The sequence below is a fragment of the Zingiber officinale genome, chromosome 5B (genome assembly GCF_018446385.1).
Source record: "Zingiber officinale cultivar Zhangliang chromosome 5B, Zo_v1.1, whole genome shotgun sequence".
NCBI classification, from domain to species: Eukaryota; Viridiplantae; Streptophyta; class Magnoliopsida; order Zingiberales; family Zingiberaceae; genus Zingiber; species Zingiber officinale.
In genome coordinates, this window is record NC_055995.1 from 55,969,475 (window position 1) to 55,976,541 (window position 7,067).

Genomic DNA, 7,067 nt, shown 5'->3' on the forward strand with positions numbered 1-7,067 from the left:
GAAACCCCAGAGCCAAGGTTCAACCTGGAAGGGGAGCTCTAAGAGGAAGCAGTGGAGTAATAAAAAGGGAGGATCCATAAGCAAGCAACCTAAGTATGCTACGTGTCCCATGTGTGGAAAGATGCATCCCGGAGTCTGTTGCAAGGGCACTAGTGCTTGTTATACATGTGGTCAAGAAGGGCATATGGCCAAGTATTGCCCGACCAAGATCCACCTACCTCCAGCACAACCTGTTCAGTATGGAGACAAGAAGGTACAGTTACACCAGATGCAGGCCGCATTGGAGGGTCCTTATATTAGTCAAAGCAGACTGGAGGCTCCACCAAATGCTACAAATACTCGAGTTTTCTCCCTTACCAGAGAGGAGGTAGCAAACGCCTCCACTGTTGTCACAGGTCAGATACACATTTTTAGTCTATATGCAACTGCGCTATTTGATACTTGGGCAACCCATTTGTTTGTCTCCATGGCATTTGCTGAAAGAATAGATATACCCCCGGAGGTCCTACGAAGACAATTCTTAACGACACTACTCTTGGGAGAGATAATGACATCTACGCATTGGCTACGTGCCGTGCCAGTCAAAATTTCAGACAGAGAATTGTCTAGTGATCTAATAATGCTGAACATGTCTGATTATGATGTTATTTTTGGGATGGACTTTCTGAGCAAGTATGGTGCTTCCATCGAGTGCCGTAAGCGAAGAGTCCTATTCCAACCTGAGGTAGAGTCTAAGTTTGAGTTCATCGGAGAATCAAGGAAGAGAACCCAGAAATTCTTATCGGCCATAAAAGCTTGGAAAATGTTAGCTGATGGATGTGCCGGGTTTCTAGCTCATGTGATTAATACCCAGCAAGAAGGAGGCCAAAAGTTAGAGGAAGTTAGAGTTGTATGTGACTACCCAGAAGTGTTTCCGGATGAGTTGCCAGGCTTAGCTTCGGATAGGGAAATTGAATTTGAGATTGAACTCATCCCTGGTACCCATCCAATCTCAAAGGCACCCTACCGCATGGCTCCGACAGAATTGAAAGAACTTCAGGGACAACTACAGGAGCTTCTTGACAAGGGTTTTATTCTCCCTAGTCACTCACCATGGGGAGCTCCAGTGTTGTTTGTAAAGAAGAAGGACGGGTTCATGTAAATGTGTGTGGACTACCTAGCGTTGAACAAAGTAACCATCAAAAATAGGTATCCCTTGCCGAGAATTGACTATCTATTTGATCAGTTAAAGGGAGCCATAGTCTTTTCCAAGATAGACTTGCGGTCTGAATATCATCAAGTGAAAGTGAAAGCGGATGATGTACCGAAGACGACATTCCGAACGAGGTATGGGCACTATGAGTTTGTAGTTATGCCTTTTGGAGTGACGAACGCTCCTGCTACATTTATGGATCTGATGAATAGAGTATTCAAAGCATATCTAGACAAGTTCGTAATCGTCTTCATAGACGATATCCTTATATACTCCAGAAATCAGAAAGAACATGCTGAACATCTGAGGACACCACTACAGATTCTTCAGCAGAGCCAATTGTACGCAAAGTTCTCCAAGTGCGAGTTCTGGCTCGATCAAGTGTCCTTCCTAGGTCACATTATTTCCAAAGATGGGGTTATAATGGACCCGACAAAAATAGAAGCTGTGAGTAACTGGAATAGACCCAAGAATGTCAGTGAAATCAGGAGTTTCCTTGGGTTAGTAGGCTACTACAGGAAATTTGTAGAGAACTTCTCAAGGATCGCCTCCCCACTGACAGTACTTACCAGAAAGAATAGAAAATTTGGGTGGACAGAGGATTGTGAGAAGAGTTTCACTGAACTAAAAAGGAGACTGACCAGTGCTCCAATCTTGACTCTTCCAGAGACTAGCGAAGGCTTCGATATTTACAGTGATGCTTCTAAACTGTGGCTCAGGGCTGTACTGATGCAGAATGGCAAAGTCATTACCTATGCCTTGAGACAACTAAAGGATTATGAGAAGAACTATCCTACTCATGACCTTGAGTTAGCAGCGGTAGTCTTCACCCTCAAGATTTGGAGGCATTACTTATACGGAGCACAATGCAAGATTTACACAGATCACCAAAGTCTTAGGTATTTCTTCACTCAGAAAGACCTGAACATGAGACAACGAAGATGGCTGGAGTTGGTCAAAGACTATGACTGTGAAATCCTCTACCATCCAGGGAAAGCGAACAAAGTGGCAGATACACTAAGTAGGAAATCTTGTGCAACGTTATTATCTATATCTACTTTGTCCCATCCCCTATAGAAAGAAAGAGTAAATTTTAGGCTTAAAATTATTACCGGGCAGCCTTCCACTTTGACACTAGTGTCAACCCTGCTTGACGTGATACAGAAAGGGCAAGATGAAGATTCTAATATTCAGAAGATCAAGCAGGGAATACAGGAAGGAGAAAATGGGGAGTTTCGAGTATCAGACTATGGGATACTATATTATGGTGATCACCTCTGTGTCCCTAACCAAGAAGAGCTGCGATAGAAAATTCTAGATGAAGCCCATGGAACGCCCTACGCTATGCATCCTGGTTCCACTAAGATGTACCAAGATTTAAAGGAACACTTCTGGTGGTCTAGAATGAAAAGAGACATTGTAAGATATGTCAGTACCTGCCTGACTTGTTAACGGGTTAAAGCAGAATATCAGAGACCAGGCGGACTTCTGTAGCCTATCCAGATCCCAAAATGGAAGTGGGAGGATATATCTATGGACTTCATAGTAGGACTACCCAGAACCATGAATGGATTCGATGCTATCTGGGTAATAGTGGACAGATTGACCAAGTCTACTCATTTTTTAGCTATCAGAATATCCTACTCTATCGAATAGCTAGCGCAGATGTATATTAAAGAGGTTATCAGATTGTATGGAGTTCCCAAAATCATAATTTTAGATAGAGATGGATGCTTTACTTCACACTTCTGGGAGTGTGTTCAGAGAGCTCTTGGCACTAAGCTGCGGTTTAGCACTGCATTTCATCCTCAAATTGACGGGCAAACTGAACGAGTAAATCAAGTTCTAGAGGATATGCTACGGGCTTGTACTTTAGATTTCAAAGGGAGTTGGTGTCGATATCTATGCTTAGCAGAATTCGCATATAATAATAGCTATCAAGCTACTATCGGAATGGCACCCTACGAGGTTCTATATGGGAGGAGATGTAGATCCCCTATCTGTTGGTATGATGGCGGTGAAAAGAAAGAAATGGGACTCCAGAAAGATCTTATCGAGGACACCACCAAAGCCATTCAGAACATTCGCCAGAGGATAAAAACGGCTCAGAGCTGGCAGAAGAGCTATGCGGATGTGCGCCGTAGACCACTAGAATTTGATGTTGGGGACTCAGTGTTTCTCAAAGTGGCTCCTATGGAAGGAGTGATGAGATTTGGAAAGAAAGGAAAGTTGAGTCCACGTTATTTGGGGCTGATGTGCGTAGATTGTATACACTTGTTAGCATGTTTTGACGCACATTCACATACTTTGTACATGCTTTGTCTACGTATTTTCGTACTTCCAGCTTTCCTTTTAGCATATTTACTCTTCTTGTTCGAAGATATGCTTTTGTGCATTTTTATACACAGGAGTCGAATTTGGTGAAGATTTCATATTCAAGGCCAAATCTACAAGCAGAGCAAAGGAGAAAGGCATCATTCCTGAACCTCACACGACCCTGCCATGGGGGGTTGCCCTGGCCATGTGGAGATTTCTGTCCATGTGGTTGAAACAAAGAAGGAAGTTGCCACGGCCATGTCAAGATATGGAGCCAGCAGGAGCAGCCGAGCAGGCCGTGTGTAGTACACGGTCATACTAGCATTCCAATGTTGAAGACTTACATGGTCGTGTAGATCTACACGGTCGTGTGAGTTTTCCAGAGACCATGAAGGGCCTGGCCGTCTACACTACACGACCGTGCGAGATCTCCAGTGCCAGAGACTGCCCAGGTCGTGTAGGTCTACATGACAATGCGAAGGTAGCAGATGCAGGGTGTGCCACGACCGCGTCTCACACACAGCCGTGTGAGTTGTGTAGAGAGGGGAGTGAGGCAGGTCGTGTGAACCTCACACAGCCGTGCCTCGGGGCCGTGTGACGCCCAAACCTCACCTCTATATAAGCCTTCCTCCTTGATTTGAAAGGGGATCTTCTCCCCTTTGGGAGAAAGGAAGATTTGGGTGATTCCTTCCATTCTTGGGTGGATTTCTGGGCGATCTATGGGAAGATCTTCACCGATTCGAGTCCGGGAACGTGGATTGGATCCGAAGACCGTCTTCATCATAGATAAGCCTTCTTTCTTTCCTTTTCTTGGATTGGGATCAAGAATGCTTTAATCTTTATGTTTTCAAATTTTTTTCTTCGATCGATAGAGTAGATATCTTGTTCTAGGATGGAAGGAGTATTTGTAAGGATTTCTTGATGTAAACTCTTGTGGATATGCCAATTTCCTATTTCTATGATTTTGTCCTACTTTGTATCTCTTTGATCTTGTGTGGAATGTTGTGATTGTGCCTAATTACCATGCTTGATTAAGAGTTTAGATATCTTGTGGATCTTGTAGAGGAAATTCTTCATTCGATTTTCCGAGGGATCTTCGTGACAGGAACATGCCCGTGTAAGGACGTTTGAGGGATTATTTTGAAGGAGAAATTAGATATTTCAAGAGGGTAGGATAGATTTATGCATTAATCTTTATATCTTGATGGGTTGATGAGTGATGGATTCTTATGTTGATTTTCTGAGGGACGCACGTGATAGGCAAGCCCGTGTAAGGACAACATAGATTCATTCCTAATTGATCAATCTAGGTATGGATTTCAGTCCTAGGTCGGTTCTCTATTGCAAGAGAGAACCGACAACCTTCTACAAATGATGGACAATTGAGAAATAAGATTTGATAGATCATTTACATTAAACAACCTTACAAAGAAACCAAAATTCCTAGAATATCTCTTATCATTGCCTCTATTCTTGTTGCATATTCTTTCATTCTTTTGTTTACTTTTCATAGTTACACTTAGACTTTGTCAATTCATTGATTTGTTGTTTAGCTAATTCGTGTTGAGATATTCTTAGTGCTTATTCCAGTCCCTGTGGATACGATAATCTTTTATATTACTTGTGATATTTCCATACACTTGCGGAGGTCAACAAGTTTTTGGCGCCGTTGCCGGGGACTGCGCTATAACATTAGGAATTTTCAATTGAGTTAGACTAAACATAACTCTTCTTTTCTTTTCATTAGCATAATTGAAATTAATCTTTAGAATTCTGTTTTCATCATTTACATATCTTTCTAATTCTTGATAATTCTTTTTGTTGCAATTCTAATTCTAACTTTGCATTCTTGATTTCTAGCACTCTAATATAACTTTTCTCTATTTTTTCTTTTGATCTAGTTTCTTTCTTCTTTTCTTTTGTAAACATATCTTGCATTCTTTAGCATATGAATTATTCTAGATATTTTTCTTTTTCCTTTTATATTTTCTTTCTTGTTTTCATTATGCACTTTCTTTCTTGCAATTTTAATTCAGCATTGTTTTTCTTGCTTCTCATATTGCATTTTATTTATTGTCTTTGATTCTTCAATTTTTTTTCTTCTAATATTTTTTTATTGAATATTCATGAGCACTAACATGTCAAGCAAGTCCATGAGAAATTTTTTTACACCCTTTTCTGTAAAATTTTTATCTCCCATTGTGCAACCTCAAATTGAAGCAGAAAGTTTCCAACTAGTTCCAGAGTTAATTCTTATGATACAAGATCATAAATTTGGAGGAGAAGTATCAGAAAGTTCTTATCTGCATCTTGAAATATTTTTAGAGATTTGTGATATGGTGAAATGTGAAGGAGTGTCATTAGATGCAGTTCGATTGATGACATTTCCTTTCAGTATCAAAGATAAAGCAAGGACTTGATTATATTCTCTCCATCCTCAAAGTATCACAAGTTGGGAACAATTGGAAAAGCAATTTCTGAATCATTTTTTCCCTCCAAGCAGAACAGTGTATATGAGGAATTGCATAACAAATTTTGCTTAGGCATATGTAGAATCATTGTTTGAAGCATGAGATAGATTCAAGAGTCTTCAAAGACAGTGCCCTCATCATGGTTTTGAAAAATGGTTGATTTTGCACATATTCTATGGGGGAATTTCTTTCTCAGACAAGAGTTTATGGATTCATGAGTTGGAGGTTCTTTTATGGACAAAAGTGTAGATGAAGCATATATGTTAATTGATCAAGTGACATTGAACCTCCATGAATGGTCGAATATAAGTTGGATGAAATCTCCCTCAAACATTCAAGGAGTGTAAGCCATAAATGCTATAGAGCCTGTCAAACAAATTGCAACTCAACCATCTATCAGTTTTGAAAATCGCAAGTTATAGAAAGGGAGTTCAAACATTTAGGGGCAAAGATTTAAAGTATTATTTCAAATTGGTTTAAAGAAGATCCCCCTCCTTTGCAGACAAGATCTAGTGAAAAGTGTGATGATGTTGGGTTGAAAATTGAAAAAAAATCATGAAGAACTTCTGAAGAATGACATGTTTAGAATTGAGGAGAAGAATAATAGAAGACCACATGAACTCAGTTCCATTATTCCAGGAGGTTCCCAAATTCCACAAGTACCTTTCCCTGAATGATTGATCATACCAACACTAGATAAAGAAGTTGAATCTCCTCCACAAGCTAAAAGGGAATATGGGAAATTAGAAGTACCTTTCCCAAGACCTTCACTAAGGGTTCATTTTCCACAAAGGTTAGTGGGGGTCAATGAGAACTATGACTTTAAAAAATTCTGTGACACTGGTAAAGTTGAGTGCAGATTTTTGAATTTGTATAAAGATGAAGACTCTTCAGATGAGGATTGTGAAGATAATGCAGTGGTAAATAAGTTTTCAGATCTACCTCCAAATTTTATATGGTGTTGTAGTGACATTAAATTTCAGATGATGAATGTGATGTGGTAGATTAACTTAAAACTGTAAGTGAAGTTATTGATCCTCCTATAGTTGATTCTCCTATTGAGGATATTGATGTTGGTTTGTTTTTTT

General features: G+C 40.0%; 1 non-coding gene across 1 annotated transcript; it reads right to left on the minus strand.

Annotated features, from left to right (window-relative positions):
- Window positions 1-6,019: 6,019 nt before the first annotated feature.
- On the minus strand, window positions 6,020-6,125 carry LOC121988094. The gene has a single exon (XR_006113854.1). It is a non-coding gene; the product is annotated as a small nucleolar RNA R71 (small nucleolar RNA).
- Between the last annotated feature and the right edge of the window lie 942 nt (window positions 6,126-7,067).